Below are 25,804 nucleotides of genomic sequence, written 5' to 3' on the forward strand. Positions count from 1 at the left end.
CAGTCTCTTAATTTGTAATGTTTTTTGCAGGCAGTTTTTTATCGTCTTCTAAGCAGAGCAGCTGGGAAAACATGGAGGCAAAATAAAAGTATAAAAAAATCTTAAGTATTTGTCAGCGTCCATGCTCCTGTTTTAAAGTCTTTTTTCCACATTGATGTTTTACTGCAGGAGTTGGAAAGGGGAAATCAGCAAGTGGTTTTGCATGTCGGGGGAAAGAAAGCTGGTAAGAGTTGTAATTGGCTTGATTCAAGAGGGAGATTTGAAAAAAAGACTTTCATAAAGCTTGAAATGACTTGTCATTTACTTTTTAGAGTAAAAACAACTCCCTTGTTATACAGTTTTAAAATGCAGTCAGATGTGTGCAGAAGGACTAGGTAGCTTTTTAAAGGTGTGGTATCAATGGAAATCCAGATGCCTCAATCTTTGTGAACAAGTGGTGTATGTATGTTTAARTTTAACTAAAATACATTGGCAGATCTGTGAAGGGGAAGGCATGAAATACGATTTTTCTCTGCATGAGACAGAGGGCGATGTTGCTGCATCTGGCATAATCCATGCTAGAACAGCCAGGGACGCTGGTAAAATTCATTTAAGTGAAAAATCTAGTAGAGAGAGGCTGTTTTAAACAATTAAAGCAGAAATTATTCACATGTACAGAAAACTACAGTGTATAGGCATCGACTGCTCTGCCTGGATGCTGTTTTGTGTGTGTGTGTGTGTATGTGTTTTAACTTTAAGGGAATAAGAAGTAGATTGCTCTGAATTACAAAGAAAAATACAAATTCTGTTGATTGGCTCAGACTCTAATTAGAAATCAGAGCCCAGTTATGATCCGGTTGTCTTTTCTGGAATGTGTTTTATATGTGGGGTTAGCCTGGAGAAAGGAGGGGAGGGAAACTGCAGAATCTCATGACAGAAACTACTTCAGTAATGGTGTGGAAGATAAGGAAGACCTCCCAATCAATGTTAGTCAATTTTCAGGTTGGAATTAGGTGTCCGATATGGAAACATATCCTTTGTATCCAGCATAGATGTGGTACAGAGGTTGGAAATCTATAAGCTGAATAATAAGGGGACCTGTAAACCTAATCGTTGAACTGCTTATTGTTAAGCAGTTGGGGGAAGGGAGAAGGATGTGTTTAGGCAGGGATACAGATTTCTTGGTAGAAATCCTTATTCTGCTGCTGGGACAAGATGCTTGGTAGTTGTGCCATGTTCTTCTCATAAAAAAGAATTAGACTCTGTTTGTATACACTTACATATGCATACCCAGGTGTATATAATAATATTCTGCTGCTTTTTGGAGTAAGAATTTGGGGATCCTCGAGTGAAAGATGTTAAAGGAGTGAAGGTGTTATTTTAACTAATACAATGTTAGTATGAGTAGAGAATATCAGAGCTGTTAAGTTCCTGTCTGCTAGAACAGCTATTAGAATTAAATGTTTCCACTACAGCCTATGGCTTTGGTTGTGCCTTCAACAACAAGATGTTTCTGTCTGCCTTTGTTCCTGTCACTTAAAAATCACCTGCAGCAGAGTGGAAAGATCTGCAGGTTTTGAGTCCTTAATGTGAGGTGTCCTGAGCAAAGCGGATTAGAACTGAATGACCATATGGAATCCAGTTGTTCAGACTTGAGATTATTACACCTCATTGAAAAGTTTAGACTGCTACTACAGCTGATGAATCAGTGGAGTGTATGAGTAAGAATAAACTTTCTTACCTGCAGGAGACTGTTAAAAGTGAGTATGAGGCAGTGGGTCCTTGAGACATTGGTAGATTTTTTCAGGATAAGAAGCAAGTTTTTTGTACTCCTGTTGTTCTTTAGAGATCCAGGTATGAATGACCATTTGAAAGGATGTGCTGGATCAAGGCAGGATTTCCATTTTCAGTTCATCTCTGTCTTCTTAGTCTGTTATGGATTATAGTGATTTGCCACTTCTGGTGGAGCAGGCACTAGTCAGATTGTCTAATTGCAGCTTCAGTAACTTACTGAGGGTTTTTTTTCTTCTTCACTTTCCTTCAAGCAGGCTGCTTGATGGGTTTACTCAGCTGTTCCTGTTGTGTTGTGTAGGACATGCCAAACTCCTGGGCAGTGAAGCAAGTTTGTGTGGATAGAGATATCAGACATTCTGAGACACATTTGCCACTAGTAGATGCTTCTTGTGGTAGGAGACTAATTTCTTCATTGAAAGTGTATTTCTTCCATGGTCACTGATGTTCAGGTAAGCTGTTACTAGTTGCATCTCCACATCTATTCTATAACTTGTCTAATATTGTGCCCAAGGTGGTTTCCGTTCAACCGAAGTACAGATTTCCTACTTGCCTATGTTTTAAATTAAAACATCTGTGTTACACACAGTAGAGATAGTTTGGTACGGCTGATCCTCTTTTTATTGTTCTCCTCAGAAATCCACTTTAGAATGTGTCTTATTTTACTCCTGAGCATTTTTTTTTGAGGTTACTTTTCACCTGAGAGTCCACACTGTGAGTTTGTCAGTGACTGATGCTCAGGTAACACAGTTCAACTCCTGCAGATTTTCAACACATTAGCTTAATATGGCACATGTGTGTGATATTTAAAATGTGAAAAAATCCTTCACCTTTATCTATGCCAAATTAAAGAAACAGTGATTCTCTGAGTAGCATTTTCATTACAGAGAGTATACTCTTTTTACTCAGAAGATCCTTCTGACTTTGGCAGTAGTAGGCATTCTGCAACTGTTGCAGGAATGCTTGGCTACAATGTGCTTATGTTGACAGCAACTCTGCTGGGTGAGTCTAACCAAAGCAAGACTCCTGGTTACTCATCAAATTACTGACAGATCAGTACCTAATATTAGTAGGTTTGGCCATTGTTTTGCAGATCTTTAGCTTCTTGTTCTTGCTTCAGAATCAAGCATCTTATCAGAGCCTACTTAATGAAGTTTACAGTAAAATCCCTTCTTCAAAAACTCTTTTGGCTTCAGGTAGTGTAGTATGTTACCACAGGTTGTTGTTCGTGGTGTGATGCTTATAGAGCTGAGTTGGATTGGGTCTTGTTCTCTGTTGTTAGTAAAATCTATTTTTGCTTTATATACTAGAAGCAAGCTCTCAATTCAAAATCTCAGTTTCATTTGGGAAACTCACTGTGCTGATAGCATACTAGCCTGCCTTATTCTTTGATAACAGATTTCAGAGGCAGTTTTTTAAACTGAACAGTGCAAGAGAGCATTTTAGGTGGAATTTATTTGGCTCTCTTTACTTTTAACAATCATTTGGAGTGCCACCTTTTCCATCACACAGGATATTTTTTTATGACTATTAAGTGGAGACCTCTCAAGTCATTGTCCTGTGCAGAAGCAAAAAATGTTGGCCTGAAGAAAAGGTGAAGGGAAAGAAATAAGATTTAGTGGGTCTGAAGATGGAGATGGAAAGGAATTATTGCAGGAATGTGTTTCCTAAAGAATAATTTCAGTGGAGTGGCTACCCGTACGCAGCTGGTCCTGACTCTTCCAGACAGACTACATCAGATCTGCCAATGCTTAAGAGCATGGGCATCCTCTGAGGAATTCATTTTTTTCCCCTCTTCATATATGCGTAGTTGTTAGCTTGTAGCTGAGACAGTTGATGATTGAGCTGTTTGTTTGTTTTATCTGTAGTTCCGAAGTTCTTTTCTTCTTAATATGATTCCTTAGAATCCTTGGAAAACTTCAATTTGTGTGTCTATTATTGAGAATATTATTTCTTAAATGTGAAAAATAATGAACAAAGTCTTTCAAAAACATTTAGGCTCTCTACCAGTTAATTGTATTTACAAAAACATGATAGTGACCCAAAGTCACTGCAGTATTTAAATGGGATTATTTAATGATACGTTACCAGCCAGTAAATCAAAGCCATGGCAAAATTCCTTTCCTTTTGTCCTCTCTGCTGCTCCATGAAAGCCATGAAATAGTCTTCTGTGTACTTAGCAAAAGTATGCGTCAGGATGATACGTTTTGGAGTATAGAATAGAGGAGTGAGGGAGGAATTTCTAGACCCGTAGGGACCAAAAAAAGGCCCTGCTGAGAGCCCCCTTCCTTTTTCATAACCAGATAATTTTAAGAGACCGTGGATTAAAAAGGTTCCACCTGAGAAGAAAAGATGAAGTGGCATCTTGCTATGCTTGTTTAGTATGTGCTGCACTTCCAGTGCCTTTATTGGAAAGGGCAGGTTTTATACCTGGAGGCTTTAGCTTACCATCTTGTCAAATTGTCCTTGTTTGTTTGTTTGTTTGTTTGTTAAGTGATGTACAACAGACCTGGTGACTTTTAAAGTGGAGCATAGAGCCACAGCAAAACAGTGATGAAAGCAGAGGTGTGGAGTCCATAGAAGATGTTTCAAATGGAGATTGTTAGTTCTGAAATCCTTTGTCTGCATCATTTTTAGTTTCCTGCTCTCATGCATTGCTGTCCTTGAGATGCTTGGTAGAGTGATACAGAAGAACCATGAGATAATAACTTGTCCCATATGCTGTGTGGTGTATAATGCAATATCCATGTGCAGCAGGTAGGCTAAGGACAGCATGCTTTGCCCTGACCTTCCTAGTTCTTCTCACTTCTTTTAATTGGGCATTTTGTGGTTTAGCCAATATGATATGTAAGTTAGTTTGTGTGTCTAGTTCTATAGCCTCTTTCTTGGCATATCAGGACCTGTAACCTCACCTACATCTGTCTATTAATGGCCATGATCATGTATCTGTGTTTATTTCGAAATCCACTGAAAGTACATGGAGAAACACTGTAATTTCAGTGCTCTAAGAGAATCTTTTCGAGCAGCTGAGGAAACCAAAGCTTATGCCGAATAAAAAACTCTTGTGTTATCTTTATAAGTTAATTAAAAAATAAACCTCAGATCCTTACAGAGGCAGTTGTATAAATACCCTAAGTGTGCATGTATGTGTGCATACACTAGTACTTCCCTTTTGTATTGATTGCTTATGCCTTTGACAGAAGTTAGGGCATTATCATACACTTTCAGTACAGGACTCAATGCACAGAAATGTTGGAGATTTTTTTTTTTTGGTTAATTTTTGAAGTGCATCATTCTATAGCTAAAACAGACCAAAAATAAAGCAAAAAGTCTTTGTTTGCCTCAAAATGGTGATTTGGGAAGAGAAACGAAGAAAATATTCTAAAGGCTTACTTTTATCCACTGGTAGGCAAACAAAACATCTTTACAGCAATTTGATACTTTAATAAAATGAACAGTGACTTGATTAAATATGCCAAATTTGCGTGTGTTAAAAGGCAGGAAGCTGTATTTGCCTGAATAGAAGGGTGCACTGCAGCTGGGGCTGAACTACCTTTCTTGGCACGCGTATATTGATCTGTTAAGCACAGATCCCAGTAAGCTGAAGGATTATTATTTTTCAGTAATTGCGGACAGCTTCGCTAGAGAACTGGATTTATTTTCCTTTCGCTTTAAGAAGGCATAGTTAATTTAGTTATGGTGAAAGGTGCTAAACTGACAACCGTGGAAGATCCTTTTGTTTAACCACAGAGCAAGTGATGCTTTGGACAGTGGTTGAGGCAGCTTCCTCAGTGCTACTTGCTAGCTGTGTGTTTTAGTCCAGTCTGAGGATCAAAAATGAATTTAAGCCTCTTTCTATTCAGTTTAATTTTCTGGCCAGCATTGTCAGATGGTCAGCAAGAGGCTGAGTATTCAGAATTGGGATAGCTTTTCCAGTAACCTATTTAGGTCAATGTGTGCCAGTTGAGGTCCTTGTGATCTTGGTTTCAAGTGATAACTGAGTGAATATGCCATGCTATTATTTATCAGGACAGCCTTGATCAATTCATTTCATGTGAGCAGCCATCAGATGGGAATGTTTTTTATTTGTTATCCAGAATTAATTCAGCCTAGTGACCTGCTGGAAGGAGACACTGTATCCCATTATCAGATCTCTGAATCATTCAATTTCCTGATGTGGTTTCTTAGTACTCTCTTTGCATTATGCAGATCTTGTGTTCTTAGGGTCTGCATTCTTTGCCTGGACCAAAAAAGAGATCAAAAGCACTCTAGAAAGTCATATGTGAGCTTTTGCAGTAAGCTCATCTATAAGTCAAAGATGATGAACTTTAACTATTTTCTTTCAGGCTTGAAGGTGGGATAGAGGGATGAAGTACGACAGTAGAATAGGAGTTGTGATAGAATGTAGAAGGATTAGTAGTAACTTTAGCACAGGCTAAACATTTTGTCAAGATACTATATTAAAAAAGTTCTATTTTTAAGTATTATGCAGACTCCTCATTTTCATATGCATCTGTCTTGTTCCCTTTTTTTCTGAACTTTGAAAAATAATTGTTCTTTAATCATTACATTAGAAGAAAAAATCTTTGGTTTCTGCCCATAGAGCACTTGATAATAAAAATATGTATTTGTACTGGAATCTATTTTTCACTTTTTTTTGCTGGTTGGTTTTTAATTATACTCTGCTCAGTTATAGAGTGAAATTTGTCCAGGTAGTTCCAACCTCCTGTTTCTTGTTTATTTTACTAACAGTTCTTTCAAAGTCTAATACTGTACAGTGTTTGGCTTGGAAGCTTCTCAGAGATTTATTTATATTGAACTATTATTATTTTTTACTCAAGAAAATACCCAAAACACATAGTAAGTACTAGTGATGCTAGGTTTTAGACAATTATGTCATGCTTTTGCCAGCTATCTGGTGTCATGCTTAAGGTGGTTGATTTGTATATTCCTTGTAGGTGAAATTAAAATAAATGGAAAAATTAGAATGTACTCCAGTCAAAATTTTTTTTAATCTGTTTCGCTTATCTTTTCAAGCCACCTTAAATATCTGTAAAGAAGACAACTACTGCRGAGTTTTAACTTGAAGCAGAGCAATACATAGAGAGTACGAAAGGTGACTGTCAGGATTTGGCGACTTACGCTGCTGCTTGCCACTTTGACCTTCTTCATATCCCAAGGCCCAGACAGTCAAAATAGCTTAGAGTTACATAGTCATGTTCTCAGCTTTTATAGTGAGAGAAGCCAATGACATGAATAATCAGGCTTCTAGTGTGCAAAAATCTTTATGAAAACAGAGCTTCTCATACCTAGGCAATAACTAAACTCACTTGAAAGTCTTGCCTTTCTTCTTACTCAGTGGTTAGAAGAAATCCTTCCATAATTCAGAAAGATGTGCTGAGATAACTAGCTTAATCTGCACAGGGTGCTGTGAAATGCTGTATTAAGAGAAACGCATTTTTATTCTATTACATGTCACCACCTTATTTTTTTGGAAACCAGAGCAAAAATCGGCAATACTGAAGCTCCATTACAGGCTACTTGCAACATAACTGGCTTTTCAATCCAACCTTTAAGTTACAGACTTTTTTCTAAAGTGTATATATTCTCAGCATTTATTCCCTGTATCTTATTTATCTATTGGAAATACTCTTCCTCTCTACTTGCTTTTCCCTCTTTTACTTAATTTGCAAGCCACTATGATTCTAAAACTGTTGCTAGACCAGCAGTGGAGTAGTGCATCATTCTCAGCACTTAAAATTTCTTGTGGGACAGCAGTCACATGCAACTGTTGAGTTACTAAATAGTTCTGGTGATTCTGTTTCTGAAGGTCACTTCGTATGGACCACAGCTGAACTAGCACTGGAACAAATAGGCAGCACCATATGAAATTTTTGCATTAAAAACTCTTACTCTTTATTGCTTTCTCAAATTCAAGGCATCAGATCTGATAAGCAATTTTGGTATCTGTGGACAGGGTTAGGTAACCTGTCATACTCAGCTAGGCAACAACATGTGGTAAACACTGTGTATGTAAGATTATATTTGGATAAATAATGGTATGAGTATATTTGTAGCTATGAGGCTGATCATTTTGGAGGGTCTTATGTGGATTTGATTCCGCACATGGCTGTGCGTGTGGAAGGGATATACATGAAGTTATCATGCTACTTGGTTTATTGAGCCCCTTATCCCAATGTCTGAAACTGTGATTTGTTATGCTGTGATATGATCCAAAATAGAACCACAACTCACTGTAGCGGGTTCTTTCAATCCTCTGGGAATGTTTGTCTGGCTTAAATGCATGAAACTGAAATGTGTAATACAGAGTTGCAGCTTATAGATCAACACTGACTCCATTTGTGGGAATGAATGAATACCTCATGTTTGATGTGCTGCGGGAGAGTTCACAGATGATTTCTTATGTTTCAGTGCTATATTTTTCATGTGTTTTCAGCTTTGTGTGTTTTTCTTGTTTGTAGACTAGGGTGGTATTGCCCTGGGTTTTTCGATATAGAGAATAGAGTGTGAAAGGATTTTTCCCTGCTGACTCTTCTTAATGATTCCAGAGACTTCTTTCCAGTAAAGATTCAGAGAAGTCTGGAATAAGACAGATGATTGTTTCTATACCTATCTGCAGATTTCTTGGTTATAAGATTTCTTTGTTTAACTCAGATTCTTCCTGAATGACATGCGGTTTTAAGTTGCTCACTTATCTACCCGCTTTTACAGTTCCTTTCATAGCTGTAACCTAGATGCAAGTCTAGAAGATTACCTTTCACAGTTTAGTCTAACAATTGCACGATGGGGGTCAGAGGGGACTCGCTGTTCTTTGCAGGTGGTCACAGATATATAGAACTTTATTTCTGATTCAGACTTTATTCGTGATCCAGATTTTTCACCTGAAAATACTGAACTCCCTGGAGGTTAGTAAATTCTACTCCAGAAAACATAGATTAGCTTTATAAAGAAAGCAGATTTACCCTTGTACTAACTGCCTTGCTAATATTTTGGTTCTTCTCCGCCTCATTTCTGGGCTTCTTTTCTGTTTTGGCTTAGCTGAGGATGAGGTATATAAGACTGGAAGAGACCCTCTGAGTCACTGAGTACAGCCTCTCTGTAATTACAGGCAATTATGTTGCAGGATTCCTTTCATAAATTTATCAAACTCCATCTCAAAACTAAATGGCTTTTGCTTCTGTTGTTTCCTATTGGGAAGCTATTCAAGAACTTCACTCCTCTGATGTTTAGAAATCTGCTTCTAATTTCCAAACTAAATTTGTTCGTGGCCTGTTCGTGCCCATTTGGTTTTGTGCCAGTACTGGCCTCTAGCTTTAATAGTTCTTCCTCTCTATTACAGTACCCCTGTGATCAGAGAGCATCCTTGACTTTTCTGTCCATCTCTGCTTTTCCTAAGGAGGGAACATAATTAAAATTGTGCTTCTCCTTGCAAAGTTCTTTGTTATTGATGTCACTGTGCCTTGAGTTGTTAAATTCTTTAGTTTTGGGAGCTCTCTTTAGTTTAGGTAGCTTTTTGGTCTTTCCACTTCTCAGACAGACAGAAGCAAGAAAAGGTGACCATTCACATTTCACTAGATGGAGAATATGTCTAACGTTCTGGTAACTCTGGCATCAGAAAGATGAGATGGGGAGAAGAGGAGTGACCTACATGCTTTTGCCTCTTTAAAAAGAGATTTCATTGAGGATTTTGTAAAGAAAAACTTGGATCTTAGGATCTTGTGTTTGTGATAGGCAAAGGCATTGATCAAGTTCTTTCATCCTTCCCAGCTCTCCCATTCCGTTGTAAAAATCTGTTTGAAATGAACCAGCTGATAAAACTTTTGGAGGGAATGCACATCACAAATGAGACTTTGAGGGCAACCTTCCAGCCATTTCCTCGGAAGGAATCAGGCAAGTAACTCCCAGAGCCCCAGATGAATGCCTGGAATCTTTCCTCTTTGGAGTGCATGGAGAGTCCCTGAGAAGGGCAGGGAGTGTTGGGGCTGATGGTGAGCTGAAGCCAAAGGCCTGTAGTGGGAACCTCCTGCTGTCAGGATCCCACGCTGTGCTGCAGATGAAGGGTAGGCGTGGAAGGGAGAGAGAGCTGAGTACGGTTTGCTGTGACTTCGATACATTCCCATGCAGCTTCCCTCTCTGGGTGCTGGGCAGTTAGTCTTGATCTATGGCATCTTTTACAAGATTCCTCAAACTCCCTAAAACTCCACAGAAAAAGGTTTACATAGTTTATCCAGCATGCTTCTATATTACTGATCTCAAAAAATCGTATGATTAGGGCCGGATGTCTCTTATGAAACCACTTTTTATTTAACAAGGAAAAGAATGTATATCAAAACGAGAATTTTTTTCAGGAATGTACCAGTCTCAGTCAAACTTTCTGAGGTCCAGGAATTTTGGGGCAGTAGGACAAAAGATGGAGAGGAGTGAGAAACAAAACAAAATATCTGACTCTTGGATTAAGGCACATGCTAGATAAGTGTGAGAATAGTGGGACATATTGCTGGATCTATCACACTGAGTTGAATACGCTGGTTATGAGCCCCTCTGAATTTGGTGTTCATTTCTTTCTATGTTGAGTTATTTTTGATTAACAAAGAATTTTTAAAAACATTTTTTTTTCCTGATGCAAAGGCAGGGAAAACATTTCTTGATCAGTTCTGTGCAGAGCAATTGCATTGCAGGAGAAAGGTGCTGTGATGATATTTTTAAAAATCAGTAGTACTGTAACTAGGATAGCTCTACCCAAGACATTTCCCTTTATGGCCTGTTCTATTATCTCTATTACTTCTGCACTTAAGAGGTATGCATACAACGGCTATGTCAGCTTGTTGCATTATGGGCTACTTGTACTCCCTCTCTGGCAGAAATTTACCAAGTGAGATGGCTCTGGAATCCTCCTGGTACGGAGTTGGCCAGGACTGTTGCAAAAGAATGTTTGAGACTTGTTCAGTGATGAGTAATTCAAATTAATTGTCATTTCTCTTTTCCAATAGACATCTTTAACAGTCTTATCGTTCATTGCTTGAGGTGCTGATGCCCTGATGACACTAAATAAGTACATTTTAAATTGGCTTTGTTTTGACTGTGTGTGAAGAAGCAGAACAGTCTCTTGCATCCTAACGATCTTGAGCAGGAAGAGTCTAAGCTCACAGCTATGTCTTTACTCAGTGGCAGTCTAGACTGAATAGAGCTAGTTGGAGGTGTCCTGTGCCTAATAGATGTTTTGGAACCCAGCAAACTCTTCTGTTGGCTGACAACATGCCATTGTGGTCAGTTGTTGGTTCTTTGTTTATTCGTAAAATACGAATGGTAAAGATGAGCTCTTCTGTGTATGAAATAGGCTAGCTGGAAATCTTTCAATTTTTTTGTGATTCAGAGATTGTATTTATGCTCTGATTGTATATTACGATGGTCTCAAAAGATGGAGGAGAAGTGACATTAATTGTACTATTGTGCTATTCCCATACCTCTGTTCCTTCATCAGAAATGTGTGACAATCAGGAAAAGAATGCCAGACTGGGCTTCCTATGTTGCTCAGAAACTCTCTCTCTCTTCCCCTCCCCCCCCCCTTTGGAGGAAGTGAGAATGTCATACAGCTCCCATGGTCTTCTCTCTGTGTGAGATTCAGTCTGGGAGGCATAGTGTGGACTCTGGATGCTTTGTACAGGCAATAGATGCTGAAGGAGTTCTCAGGGACATTAAAAAAGAGGAGGTTCCCTATACTGCTGGTGCTTGGGCAATACCTGCAGTACCTTAGGAGGCTGGAGTTAAGCTGCCCACCCGAATGTGGCTTCCTGGGGACTCTAATCAAACATCAGTAAACAGGCCCTTGCTGTTCTCTCTTTGGCTCCTTACTTGTTGCATGGAAATGAAAGCGGGTCACAACAAGCAAAAATTGTTCTTTGATTCCTGCTGGAGATTGTTGGAGTTACTGGGTCAGGATTAGTTGTACTTTCTCCCTCCAGAATCCTGGGGAGCGGGTTCGTGCAGGACAGACAGCACCAGAAATAAATGTACTTTTAAAAGGCAATGTAATGTCCATAGAAGGAAAAAAATTTCTGGATCCAGTTTGCTGGAAGCAGAAAATTCCTTGCTTTGCTATTACTTTCTGCCCCCCAGGCAAATACGACATTGAGTACATTTAAGAGATTCAAACTTTGAGGGCCTATTGCTGGGTATTCCTCCTGTGTTTGCTTTCTGAGTAGATTGCCCACATCTGTGATGCACTGTGCTCTCTGCACATGGCACTGCAGGGCTGACTGGGTACATGCAGCTAAGTTCTTTGTCCATGGATCATGGTTGTCATTCATCTAGAAGGCCAAGGAAAATGACCAAAGTTGTCATTTTCCAATGTGGCAACGCTTTAAGAAGAAAAGACATGCCTGAAAGCACCTGGGTATATGGTAACCCTAATGCTGGAGGAAAGGGGGAGACTCAAAGCAATGTGGTAGGTGGTGTAAGCCATGACGTGTAGGAAGGGTAGTCTGGTCTGAGCAGAAAGCAAGTATTTTTTAACTGAAGAGATTCCTGTATAATGAAGTTCTTTTGGACTGTAGTTCTTTGTACGTTGCTGTGATGTCACCTGAATAAAAACGTAGTGGTTTGTTTTTAAAAGAGCAGCATCTCCATTCAAAATCAAGATTTAGTGGCTTAAATTAAAAGGTTAGTTAAATAGTCAGAACTGTGTATTACGAAAGTTTCATTGTTGGAGAGGCTTTCAGTTACAATGATATTTTTAACAGTGCTGTTTTTAGATTGGCTTATTTAGCTGTGTGATATTAGCAGGCACCCCATTGTGTGCTTGAGATTCATTCATGGGAGTTTTGTGCGTAGCTGACTGCTTGGTCTATTCTGACGTGCTTCCTGGTAACAAGACAAAGACATCTAATGCATCTGTAATGTAGAAGGCAAGATTGCCCTTTATGGTACAGCTGTTAATGCTTATTCTGGAGGCAGGTGGAGTCAGGCATAGCTGTTATGAAGTACAGAGGGAAGGAAACTCTTGGTGGATGTTGTGAAAGACCTTCTTTAACACGTGCTGTATAGAGATTATTCCTTCGAAATGCAATTGAATTTCACTTTTAGATGGGAAATATAGTGGATCTGTTCATGGTAGATAAGGAAAGAACTGTCAGTCAAACAAAGCTGGACAAAATCTGGTTTTGCTGATATGCTTTAGAGCTTTGCCACTCACTTTGCTCTGACTATACATTATGTAAGATTTAAGTTTAGCTGTTTCAAGATGATTATCTTTTTAATTTGTTATGTGAGTCTAGCATTCAGGCCTTGCTTTTGGTTGAAAATATCTCTACACAAAATACAGAACTCAGTGAGTCTCAACAGGTAAGACAGAGATCCAGAACATACAAACACAGCACTGATAGGTTATTAAGACAGTGTAACTGAGGTTTTAAATATAAGTGGAGTCTCCTGTTATCAGGCAAATGAAATCTCAAAATCAATATTTGAGGGAAGACCAGAGAGGAAATAAAAGAATTGAGCTGTTGACGTGCTGTTGGATAGTGGTAGGAAAGACAACTCTCTGTAGCCAGTTACTTAGATTTCTTTAAGTCTGCAAGGTGTTAAGGTCCTGATCACTGTAGTATAAGAACAGCAAGTTCTCCTTACTTGAAAGATGCAAGTATCAACACTTTGCACATTTAAGGTTAGAGTAGCTAATCAGAGGGTGGAGTCCTAAACTGATCCTAGCCTGCGCATTGTTTTGATATTTCTTGTGAAGTAGAAATATTGGTAGTTTTGAATAATAAACATATTGTCATTTCCACATTCTGTTGATGGATGCTATTTTCTTAATTAAATTTTCTCATAATTATCCTGTACTACTGCCTCTATTTTTTTTTTTTTTTTGCTAATTATTGAGTCTTAATTTATAGATAATTTCCTTTTTCAAGTGCTTTTAAATGGAGCTCTGCTTTCATGAGGCAGGCTGTAGTGCCTCTTTCTAGGCAGTGTTTACTGGGTCTTTATCAACATGAACTATACTCTGCCCAACCTGTCTGAACATAGTTCAGTTCTGGGTGTGTTCTATAACCAGGGAAGTGAAAGTGTACAGTACTTTACCCTTTCTTACAAATAAATAAATGTCTCTCTTAGCAACCTCTTTGTACCCAATCTGAAGAAAAAGATCTGTCTTATCCCAGTCTCTTTGAACAGCCCCAAAGCAGCTCTTTTTTCCTTTCCTTCTTGTTTTAACTTCATGCATATCATAACTTAATTATGAACAGATTCTCTTATGCAGACAAAGATCATGATCAGTAACAGATGATAATCCTGTGTTACCTTTCTGAGGCAACTTGCAGAAGAAAGCATATCTTACTGCAGTCTACATATATGTCAAAAAGATAGTGGAGGGACTTGGAAATGCTGAATAATTGCCAGTGTTCCTGGCTGTGGGGCAAGAAAGTATAGTATACCAATTAGAGGACTGGTGACTTGGTTTGCTGAGTTGTTAAGTATATCCTCTGATGGATATATACCGTATACCTCTATATGAATATGCAGCTCTGTGTGGTGTGGAATAGAGATGTGTGATTCTGCAGACTGGGTGGGATCCAGACCTCACCAGAATTAGTGCCAACACCCTTATTTTGGCTTCTCTGAGGGAGTTTTCTCAGTCAATGAGATTGATTTCTATACAATCATCTGTTTCGGGGCTAGATTTTTATCAAAGGAAGTAAGTCATCTTGGCCTTACATGCCACAAATGCATATGGTATTTTACAAAACTTAACAGTCTGTTAATATTTGCTTCTCTATCTCCTCTTTCTCTCCTTGCAAGAGTGGGTGGGCTTAAACTAGGGACTTAATTCATTGAATTATGTGGAATCCCTAACGTGAAAGTAGTGTAAGACAACCAAAGAAGCAGCAAATGATTTTGAAAGCTCCTTTCCTGATCAAAAGAGATGAAATCTGTCTCTGCAATTCTTTTATGTGACTGTAAGCTTTATGTGACTGTGTGTTTAGGTTTAGGAGATTGAAGTTATACCATGGAAAATTCTCTCTCTTTCTCACTTCCTGTGGATGGATACACACATGTGCATGTGCGAATACATACATTGAGATACATAAGCTCTCTGTTCCTTGCAGCTCGTGTAGAATTAGCTAACCACTCCAAATTGTGCTATATAGGAATGCATTTCTCCTTCTTTTCACTACCCCTTTTGCTAGAACCTAAGCTGTTAAGTTATCCAAAATGAAACTTTTAGACTGCTTAAAATATACTTCTTGGTTTTGTCAACTTTTAAAAAGAAAAAAATCCAGAAAAGCTTCCCAAATTCCTGTGTCTCAGTGTTGCTTTTGCTGCTTTATATTTTTATTTTGTCTGCTGCCAGGTTGGTAGAATTAATACACAGAGTTTGTAGCAATGACCAAGGCCCTTCTCCATTGACTTCGTACATACCTATTTCTGTGGCCTGTAGTTTCATTTAAAGTGTCCTCACCTTCTCTGTTGCTTCTAAAAATCTTGGGATAGATTTTACCCTTTCAGGTAACAATGATTGTCTTGCCTCTTATGTCATTTTTATCTTGAGCTACTCTCTGCTGAAGTTTCACAGACATCAAATTCCCTCCTGTACAGTGAGAGAAGACTCTTTGAGAGCTTTGCTTCTGATCAGTAGCACAGCCCTGTCAGATAACTGTGCTTATCTGAATTTTACAGCCTTAAARATTGTATTCATCTCATGTGGGTTCTCCCCCCCCCTTTTTTATGACCTGCAACTCTTGAGTTCCTTTTTTTTTTTTTCTTTTTCTGCTCCTGAGTGACTCTGCCTGTCATGACCTTATGGTTTGTCTTTCATCTCTGGTATGATCCTCTACTTTCAGCTGTCCTTCTCCTAAGGCTATCATTTTCATCTGAACTTGAATAACTCCTGATTTTGTTGATCTGCATTCATCCTTCTTACTGGACTCTCTTGAAATACTTCTCCTTTTGGAATTTTTGACTCTAAGTCTCTTATTCTCACCTTTATTCCTTTTCTTCTCACTCGAATTTCTCCTTTTAACCTTTTGTTAGCTTGGGCTTATCTGTTCGTGCATTTGGGTCTACTATTCCCATCTTTCCACGTAGCGAAATAGTATGGAGTAGTATAGAGTTTCCATCAGATCATTCTCCCATAGTAAGAAAATAACCTTCCACATATCACCTTTTGAGACTTCCTTCTCTTTTTGTATGAGTGCTTGATTCTGGGGTAGGTTGAAATACAACAGAAAAGAAACATCACTCCTTTCATTTCCCAGCAAGAGTGAGTTTGAGTAACAATTTCTGAAAGCATCACTTCAGTAGATGAATTTAAAAGGCTGAATGATTAAGAAAGGTACTTGTTCTAGCGAACATCTTTGCGACATATGCAGTGATTGTACTTTTAGCCATTACGTTTTCATTTTGAAATTCTTTACAAACAACCAATCAGATTGGTTCTACAATTCTTCTCTGTGAAGTAAAGTGATCTTACTGCCACTGTGCACAGATAACACAAATTGATTCTGTGCTGTGACAGATACAGTGCTGAATAACTTACAGTCTCCTTTTCTTCCCTTCTATCTCTACCCATGCCTGTCAGCTAACACTGAAATGGAGCTATGGAAAGCAATAGCAGTTTGTCAGTGTAAGATCTGGCACCATTGTTGGGATGGAAAATGCATGATTTTTGGAAACAGATCTGAGCTAACTTTAGGCTAGATAGCTTAGATACCAACAGCAGTGAAATTCTGGCACTATGGACTTGAAAGTGTTAGTCATTCGTATAAGTAACCTGATTTCTAAGCAGGCTTAGGCAACCTCTATAGAAGGTTCTGCTGTGATACCTCGGTACTTTTCTGTCCAAGCAAGCTGAGTTAAAGTTAGCCAGGATATAGCTTCATGTGCCACTATCATACTTTTGATTAAGGCTAGAAATGTCCATAGTTTATCGTAAAGCAAAGGGGTTAAAAAATGCCTCGCTGTCCTTTTTGGGGGCCTGTCTTCATCTTGACTTGTTTTTATTCTGCATGAGGATTCTCTGGTTATTCCTGTACCCCAATTCCTTTATTTAACCATATTCTCTGAGCACCTTTTTGTACTTTGAAGCTTCAGAGACATTGAAGGCTATGGTCAACTGTGGCATAACTATTTTGCATTGGTCTAATTAACATTCACTGATACTGACCCCTTCATCTAATGCCTCCAGCTGCCTGACCTTCTATACTGACAAGGCAGGAAGTGCGTGGAGGAGTGTTTGGCATAGGTTGCTAGTTAAACAGGTAAAAGCATGAGCTTGGCAACACAAAGGAATGTTCTACATAAACTTCAAGATTCTAGACTTGAAGACTGGCACTGGAAACCAAATGGTGAAATAGCCAATTGCCTTATTCAACTTCAGGAGTACAATTAAAAATCATAAAAATATGGATACTATTTCCATGCAGATAGAGAACTCAAAGCCAATAGTGATAAAACTGAAGCAGCATGGACATGAGCACAGGCCAAAACATCCAACTAATCCAGTGGTTGCTGTGAAATGACTTCAGTGTTCTTACTGAACAAATATGCTGAAATCCTAATAACAGTTAAAAATCAACTTAGAGGATTTTTTTTTTTTTTGGTAATATTGTTCCATGTAGGTGTCTTTTCAGAAAAAATAAACTAGAATATATTCAGCAAGAGGATAAACCTAAAATTGGTAAAGGAACAGTTGAGTGGTGTTCAATTTTATTTAGCTTCAGATTCTCGTTAACTTTTTGGATTCCAAATGGGTCTCTATTTTTTTTTCCTATTCTAAATATCTGCATTCTTATGTAGATTTTTGCAGTTATGTCTCCCAGAGCTAAGATCTTCTTTTTACTTGTCCAGCAACTCAGAGAACAGAGTAAAGTTTTGTGCCTGAGCATTTTCTCCTCACCACGTTTTCCTTCAAAAGACAAAAACTTCCTTAAGCCTCTGCCATAACTTGGATGGTGAGAAGCTGGCTTCCCTTCCTTCCTCCCCTGCCCCCTTTCCCCTCCTTCCCCCTGTTCTCTCTTCTTTCCTCTCTCATCCGTGGTTGCAAAGATCATAAACAGCATATAACTGAACTGAATAAAAGTGGAACAGTTTCAAGAGTGCACATCTATCTTCACTAAACAGTGGACAGTACATTTGAGACTGACTGGTCTGTGAACATTCCCTTGAACCTGAAATTTGATGCCTTTACACGGGACTTTAAATTCTTGAATGGTTTGTTATGTCATTTGTCCATAATTTTTACAGCACTGACTGCTAATGGTGAACACTTTGACCTTCACCATTATATTGGGCTTCTGAAAGCAAAGCTCTTAAGGAAAGGAGGCTTTACGCTTTTTACAGTAGGAACCCACTAATTACTGTTTCTTATATGGCTTTCACTTCTCCACTGAAGCTGTTCCAAGCTGCCATCCTCTGTAGAAGTGGCATAGAAGTGATGACATGGCAGGGAGACAGACATTAAAAATAGCATGACCCAGGGATCATTCCCCCTTCTTCTCCTGTGGCATCTGAGCTTGAAAAATTGTCTGGATTCCTTGCAGTCCATAAGCTTCAGAATAAGTGGAGGTTGTGCTCTTTAATTGAGCTTGCTTAGAGGACAAGGCAAATGGAAGTGGCACTTTTGTGATTAAGATCAATGCAGCAGGTTGAAGGAATCTGATAAAAAAAATGTTCTTGTATTTGGAGTTGCTCTCAATGCCTTGCTAATGTGTTCTTTTCCTCACGGTATATGTGACTAAACCTATTCAGGAGAGAGTATCTGCCATTAAGCTGCACTTTTATCTAAGGATTTTGGTGTCATTTTAACCCTTATAATGAAACAGGAGTTTCTAATAGCAGACCTACAAGGTTGACATAGATAACGTTTGGTACATTGTGTTTCTCAGTGTTTAAAGCAATGGAAAGTGTTTCTTTTTCCCCTCTAGTCTAAACTCTGTTCCTCCACACCCCCATTCTCCCTGCTAAAATATTGTACAACTGGAAACAGTGGTGATCGAAGGGTACATATTTGTCTTCCTTTAATCGGTTTATCAATGAGGAGTCATAGTTTCAGGGACCCCTTCCTTTCCAGCTTCCTCTAAGCATCTCAGTCGAAGGTCATCAACTTTACTGTTCAGAAAGAATTTTGCCTTGCCTTGCCACTACAGTCTTCAGTACTTGTCAGTGGTATATTTTTCTAACATTAGATTTCCGCTATGTTTTTTTTGTCTCTTCAGAACTGATACAGATGACAAAGTCATTGTCTCTTTAAAAACCAGCTTTTAATTCTCTCCCTGGAATTCCAGTGGCGCCTGCTGAATGTTACTTTAATGCCTGAGGCTCCTGCTGTTCTGTTGGTGGGTTAGAAATCAGAGGGATGGGATATGGATCCTGTGGCACAGCTTTGGGAAAGCAGAGGAGATAGGTTCTGTGGTTTCCGGGTCCTTGAAAATCTTGGAATGGTAGGAGCATTGGGCAGGCAGAGTAATTGTTCACATTTCCAATCCTTTGTTTTATTAGATGGCATAGAATGCTCTAGAAAAAAATTAATGTCTGTGAAGGAAGACACATCACAAAAAAGGGCTGTTTGGGTTCCAACTGAAGCAGCCAGTGGCTTAAAAATGGAGAAGAGCCATCCAAGACCCACAGCGTTGCTTCAAAGCCTCAGTTGACGCTGTCCTATATAGTGAAATGTACATAGTCCTCCGCTGTTTTTATCAGAAATGACTGGATTGCATTATGAATGTCAGAAATCCCAGGTTATTAATACAGTGCAGGCAAACTGGATAAGAGCCTATAGAAGCCTCTGTCTTCTTCCACAGTCATCAAATGACCTCACTGTGGTTTTGACTCTGCTGGAGTTCACAGGAGTACAGATTCTCAAGTCGTCTTTTGGAGGATGCTTGCCCTACTATTAAAGCGTGTACATGTCTTTCAGGGTCTCCATCTTTGATTTCAGTTAGTTTTGGTGAGCTTGCCACTGTTGTGAGCTAGAGCCATTCCTGGAATATACTATTGCTTCATGTCAGCATGAGGTGCCAACATGCACATGTAATTGAAGAGTAACAAGAAAGATGACTTTTGCAGCTTGGGTGGTATTTGCTACATGAGAAACATCAGTCTTTCTTTTCTGTCTGCCAAGTTACAGCACTCAGACTCTAAATCTGTTTTGTGTACAGCAAAGAGGTAAGAGTTGCATGTGTGCATAGTTGTGTTTCTGCCCTCATCCTGCCAGCTGATCAGTATATGTACAATTGAGTATACAAATGGGCTGTGGTCCCATGCTTTTGTCCTGGGATACATGAACATACGTTCATGCCCTTCATCAAAGATCTGCAAGCTTGCTGGCATGGTGCTGTGCATGCACATCATTGTACAAACCCACAACCACATTCAGCTCTCCTCTTCTGAGCAGCAGAAACAGACGTTTTTTATTTTAAGTAGAAATTGTGTATCTGAGACCTTAAACATATTTTGATATTTCTGCCTTTTTGAAAAGCCCTTACTTAGCTGCTCTTCTCTGTTGTGAAATACGGCTGTGTGAGAATCTCCTAAACGTGACATATGAGGATTTTTCTTGCTGGGCAACAGTGGGATTTTGTGACCTCCAATTGATATCTGTACAGTACATCTTGTATATATGCACTAGTGAGACAGCACAGTGCCTCCAGGAAATGCATTCTTTTGCAGTGGGCCATATGGGTAGCTTTGCATTTTTATGATGAAGATAGGAAGATAAAGCTTGTTGCTTGTTCTTTTTCCTTACTTAAAAGTTTTATTGTGTTTTGTCCCTGCACGTAGCTAAGGCATCCCAAAGGCATGCCTGAGATAAAACAGAGCTAAGCCTCTTGGCGTTTGTAACAGAATACTAGATTGCTTGAGGTGGGTCCCTGTTTAGGAAGACTAGCTTTTCAGTCTTGGCTATTGTGGAAAAATTAATTGATAGCAAACATACCAGTCTAACCTCAACAAGTAGGGAGCTGGAGACTGAAATAGTTTTCAACTATATCAAGAGGAGGCTAAAGCAAAAATTAAAAAAAACAAGTAGCTTTCTATCTAAATTCATGCAGATACTCGTCCTGTGTTTCTGGCATGCAGAAACATCAGGATATCAATGTGAAAATTACAGGCTTCTATTGCTTCAGATAAAGGAGTATCTTGGCTAGTCACTTGCTCCTACCCAAAAGAATCTAGGTGCTAGAGGGAGAGAAATGTTCCTGTGCTAAACCATTATGTTTCAATAGGAAATGGGAATCTTATGTGGAAACTTGGATAGTCTTCCTCAAACTCAGAGGAAGTAATTAGTGCTCAAATTGTGTGAAATACTGTTTCTGGACCACATCTAATGGATATCATCAACTGTTGTTTAAAGATTAGGAGAAAGGACTACTCTGTAGCAGATGGTATGGAGAATGGCCTGCCATAAGAATTTTGAGAGGATGAATCTGAGAGATTTCTAGAGATTCTGAAATTTTTTTGCCTGACAAGCAGCTGCCCACCTCAAACCTACACATGTGTAATATAGGGACTGTTTTGTTCTTTGGTCATTATTTCAGCCTCACTTTACCCTYTTTCTTTCAAATACATTCTCCATGGAGGAGCCACTGTTCCTTGAACAAATAGCTGGACTGTCAGTCTCCAACTTACCAATAAAGCTTACTGTAAATAATTAAGTACAAACCTTCTTTGTTTCTGTATTCTTGTTCTCCCTTCCCTGCCCCAATGTTCTTTTGCTATTTTGCTCCTAAGTGGAGCAATGCTTAAATCTGTCGTTAGCTACCTAGAAAATTAAGCTTTCTATGTCTGCATTTTCTTTTTTGATTTTATAAAGAGATTTTTTCAAATCGTGCATAAAGAGAACACAGAAAACCAGAACTTGAAGTTCTCTAGGACATCCCTGTTTTCCTCATTGAGAGATTTTATTGCAGTTGATAATCCAGGACATTTCTTGAGACATATTCACAGGTTACTTGTACAGCCAAGTACAATGTTCTTTGCTGTGTTTTCTTTAACCCCTCCCTGGTTCCACTGTACCTTCTTTCCTTTCTGACCGTGGTAGAGCCCAACATTTCAGGATGTTGCATTGGCAGGAACTTCAACAGGAATCAATGTGAAATTGGTACAGAAATAGCAAGATTAGGAAGTCCTGCCACAGTAACAAAATGTAGAAGTACAACAACTGCCATGCCAAAAGGGACCAAATAATCATTTCCACTGGAATCTTGTCTCTAATCGAAGCCAATGCATACTCCTCTGCGTTCCTCACACAAGTAGCTTGCCAGTTACAAAGGAAACTGTCCCCACTCTCAACTTTTGATCAGCGTACATCTTCAAGAATAATGATTTTGGCAAGGCAAACAGAAAAGCATTGTGCTGAAGAAAGAATGAACTGAGCTTTGTGATGTTTCATCCTCTCTAATCTGTACAAATCACAGTAAAAGATTCCCATACTCCGTATTTATTCACAAAAGTAATATTTTTGTCTTGTATTCTGAAGCCACTAAAGATAGTTCCAGGGGATGGTCCAAGGAAAACCTCTTTCTGTTTTCCCTCCAAGGAAAGAAGGGTGGTGAAGGAAGATATTCTTCCGGACTCTGGYCATTTAGAGATTGGCATATATGCTGAAGGTTACGGATACAGTATTTAATGCTAGCTACAATGCCTTACTATCTCACATCTCTAGGTATTCTTTTGCGCTTTTTTTGTGTACAAGATTTATTTGACCCTGGAAGTATTTGTCTGTGAGGGCATTGATGCATTTGTGTCGGGCATAGTGGAGGAGCCTATTAGCTGCTTCTGAGAGAAGAAACTGAATAAAAAACAAGTGGAACTTAACAGGATTCAGAAAGCTTTGCATCAGGGTGCTGAGATTTCTTCAAAAGAGAAGAGGAAGAGACTGTATCATTCTAAGAACATTAAATAGGGATTACGATCAGCCTGGAAAACCAGAAGTATCTCTTATCAGGCCAAAAAGAAAGTCACTGCATTCAAGTAGTGTTGATGGGAGCAAAATAATGGCACCATTTAAAAACAGTGGGAGTTGTGCCTGTTAGTTGGATCTAAATGACTGAAAGTGATTTTTGAATTAAGTTCTTGACTCTACACTTTGCATCCCATTTGAGGCCAAAGGCACCTTTGAAATACTAACAAAGTTCTGCTGAACTCAGACTTGTTTGTTCTGTGACTGAGCAAAGAATTTGGCCAGAGGCCCCAGATTTGTAACTGTTGCTTAGCTTTGTAGTTTCATGGCAATGTAGTTGTTTTCTGTTTGTTCTGTTTGTTTCAGTCACAAAAACTTGGTAGATTAGAAGGAAAATTGTACTTAAGCAGGACTCTTAAATGTTTCTCCTGCAGTGTTGCAGAATCACAGCTATCTAGACTTGATCACCTGCAATTTAGTAATGTAACAGTGAACTGGGAGGGGATGTTTGCTAAGCTGTAGAAGGAAATCTTATGATGAAGCCCATGTCCTTGCAGATTCAAGGTTGTGTTACAGTTACACAAAGGCAGGAGGCATTTTAGAAGCAGTGAAGTACAGTGAAATTTGTTGTAGTTTGTTTCATTGCTTTCAGCTCACTGCCTCACCCTAGTCCTCTGCCTCTGAAAGAAAAAGCCTTTACTGACTGCTTTGATTATTTTTTTTCTCCTCTCACGTTTAGAGGCCATAGTGCACCATGTAAAATACTAGCTATTTTCCTCTATAACTGCATGGTCCTACCATGCCATTATATATATTAATGGGTGAAACTCTACAACCTGTTTCAAGAATGGCCAAATTCTGGGTTTGGGAGGGAGGAAGGAGAGAGACAGAAGAAAGGATTTGAATTGCCTATCAGATGTTTGGCGGGGGTGGGAGGGCAACTTATATAGTGATATTTGCACAGCATCATACTTGACCTAATAAACCTTAATACAAGTCAGCACCTCCCTCTATGCACAAGTAGCGGTATCCTTGTTTTGACTTGCAGACTGATTAGAATTCCCAAGGGCAAGGTGAAAAGTGGGTGGGATCTAGTCCCCAACATTGTATTGCTGGTGTCTAGTATAGTGGAGGTCATAGCAGGGATTATTATTGCCCCTCCTGACCTTTCCTATGAAAAACAGTGAAAAATAATGTTTTGTTTTCTGCTTTACTTGGTTAGTTTAAAGGAAACTGATGTCTCAAAATGGGGCTCATCTTGAAAGCAGGAGATCTGTGTTCTGTTTGTAGCTCTAGAAACTTTCTGTATATTTGTTGTTTCCTGCTTTTGGATTCTTTTTCTTTATCCATGAAATAGAAGAAAGAGGATCCTTTTAAGCTATGACTAAAATTGAAGGCTAAATTTACTGATACTAGTAAAGCATTCATTGATTCCTGAGTGAGGAGGGTCAAGTGGAAAGCTTGRTCCTGAATTTGACTACTTGTCAAATATGATTTGATGAAGACTTTTGGATGTTAAAGGATGTCTTCTAGGCTGTTGTAGAYAGGAGAAAGAAAAATAGCTGAAATTGTACCATACAGTGATGCTTCTTTTCCCACCTGCATGAGAAATAGTGAAGCTGAAACTTAAGTTACAAGGTTGATGAAGAAGTTATTTGGTGAGATCCTACAGTTTATGCTTTGCAGTAAGTCAGGTTTGACGATCACAGTGGTTCGTTCTGGCCTTTGTCTTAAAAGATTTTTCATCATGTGGGGGTGAACATGGGCCTAGATGCAATCCTGTGCAATGTGTTCTAGATTACCTTGCTTAAGCAGGGGGGGATTGGACTAGACGATCTCCACAGGTCCCTTCCAACCTCAACCATTCTGTGATTCTGTGATTTACAGTGCATCCGTAAAACACAAAGTTTGTATTAGAGGTGAGTTGGTACACAAAACAAAGCATCTCCTGAACTTTTATCAGAACAACACTTCAGTAGCTCTTTAAACTAGACTCAAGTAGGGAGAATGGCAAGGAGAAGGAGGCGTAGCCCTTTTCCTGAGCTTGACTCTCCTCTGCCATGTGTATTTTGGTGTTTAGATCCTTGGGAAGAAGGGCTTTGTAGCATAAATTTTTGTATGAACAGGTATTGCAATCAATAAGGAGCAGTGGTAGTCTTGTTTGGTAAACTAAGTGCCTAAGGTTTCRTATTAATTGATTTTGTTCATCTGATTGTCCACTTGTTCACAGTGATACCATTCTAGGTGGTCCAGTATTGATAGTGTTTTGGGAAGGCATTACTGTGACTATGGGATCATAATCAATGGGTTCMAAGGCAAACTCATCCCTCTGAGATCAACAACAGCTGTAACTGAGAACGTAGAACAAGCATAGGAGAATATCACAGAATCATAGAATCGGTAAGGTTGAAAGGGACCTCTTGAGATCATCTAGTCCAACCTCAAACTAGTGGCCCATACAGGGATCAAACCTATGACCTTGGCATTATTAGCACCATGCTCTAACCAACTGAGCTAAACCTAACCCCAATATACTTAAGGTCAGAGTATTTCTGGTGCTTTCTCTGGGCTCGTTGCCCAGCCATAAAAGATATTGCCAGYGCAGATTTGACTGTTATTCTTTGGAACTAAGGTCCAATGGGAAGCAAAAGGAGAAACTGCCACTGCTCCAAGGCACATGCAGTATAAACAAGCTAGGGATCTGATACAGGAGAACTTGTAGGAAACATACTAGCTTAAAAAGTAAAAGCAGTACTGGGGTCTTCTTCTATAGAAGGTATCTTAACACCACTTTACTGCTGGGAGGGGAGAGGAAGGACTATTTCCTTCATGAGCCTTGGCCAAATGGGATTTTAGGCTGGTTAAGGCATTATAATAAGTTCCTCATACCGCTTTTCTAGAACAGAGGGCTCAGTTCTGAGCTAACCACTTGCTAGCTTACAGTTTCCTGGGGAAAAATGTTTTTGTTTCAGCACTGAACTGTAGTTTGTCCCCAGGTAGGTAGGTATAAGTAAATATTGTGCCAATCTCACTTCCCAAGGCTGACGGCAGACTTGCTAAAAGCGAGTACCCTCCTTTCTTCCCCTAACATACAGCCCAGACCAAATGAAATCTGGATAG

The 25,804-nt window shown here is 39.1% G+C and overlaps 1 protein-coding gene across 6 annotated transcripts in view; it reads left to right on the forward strand.

Annotated features, from left to right (window-relative positions):
• The window catches only part of DAAM2 (dishevelled associated activator of morphogenesis 2), a 212,589-nt gene that overhangs the window by 30,109 nt on the left and 156,676 nt on the right, over positions 1-25,804 (forward strand). Inside the window, exon 1 of one of the 6 annotated variants that reach the window (XM_085320685.1) lies at positions 131-223. The exons of the other annotated variants lie outside the window; for them this stretch is intronic. The gene's annotated coding sequence lies outside the window, so the exon portion shown is untranslated. Of the gene's footprint in view, positions 1-130; positions 224-25,804 lie in introns of those variants that run through there. 6 annotated transcript variants of the gene reach the window in all.

This window comes from Rhea americana, unplaced genomic scaffold, assembly GCF_003343005.1.
Source record: "Rhea americana isolate MKP2758 unplaced genomic scaffold, rheAme1 scaffold_119, whole genome shotgun sequence".
In the NCBI taxonomy this organism is placed as follows: domain Eukaryota; kingdom Metazoa; phylum Chordata; class Aves; order Rheiformes; family Rheidae; genus Rhea; species Rhea americana.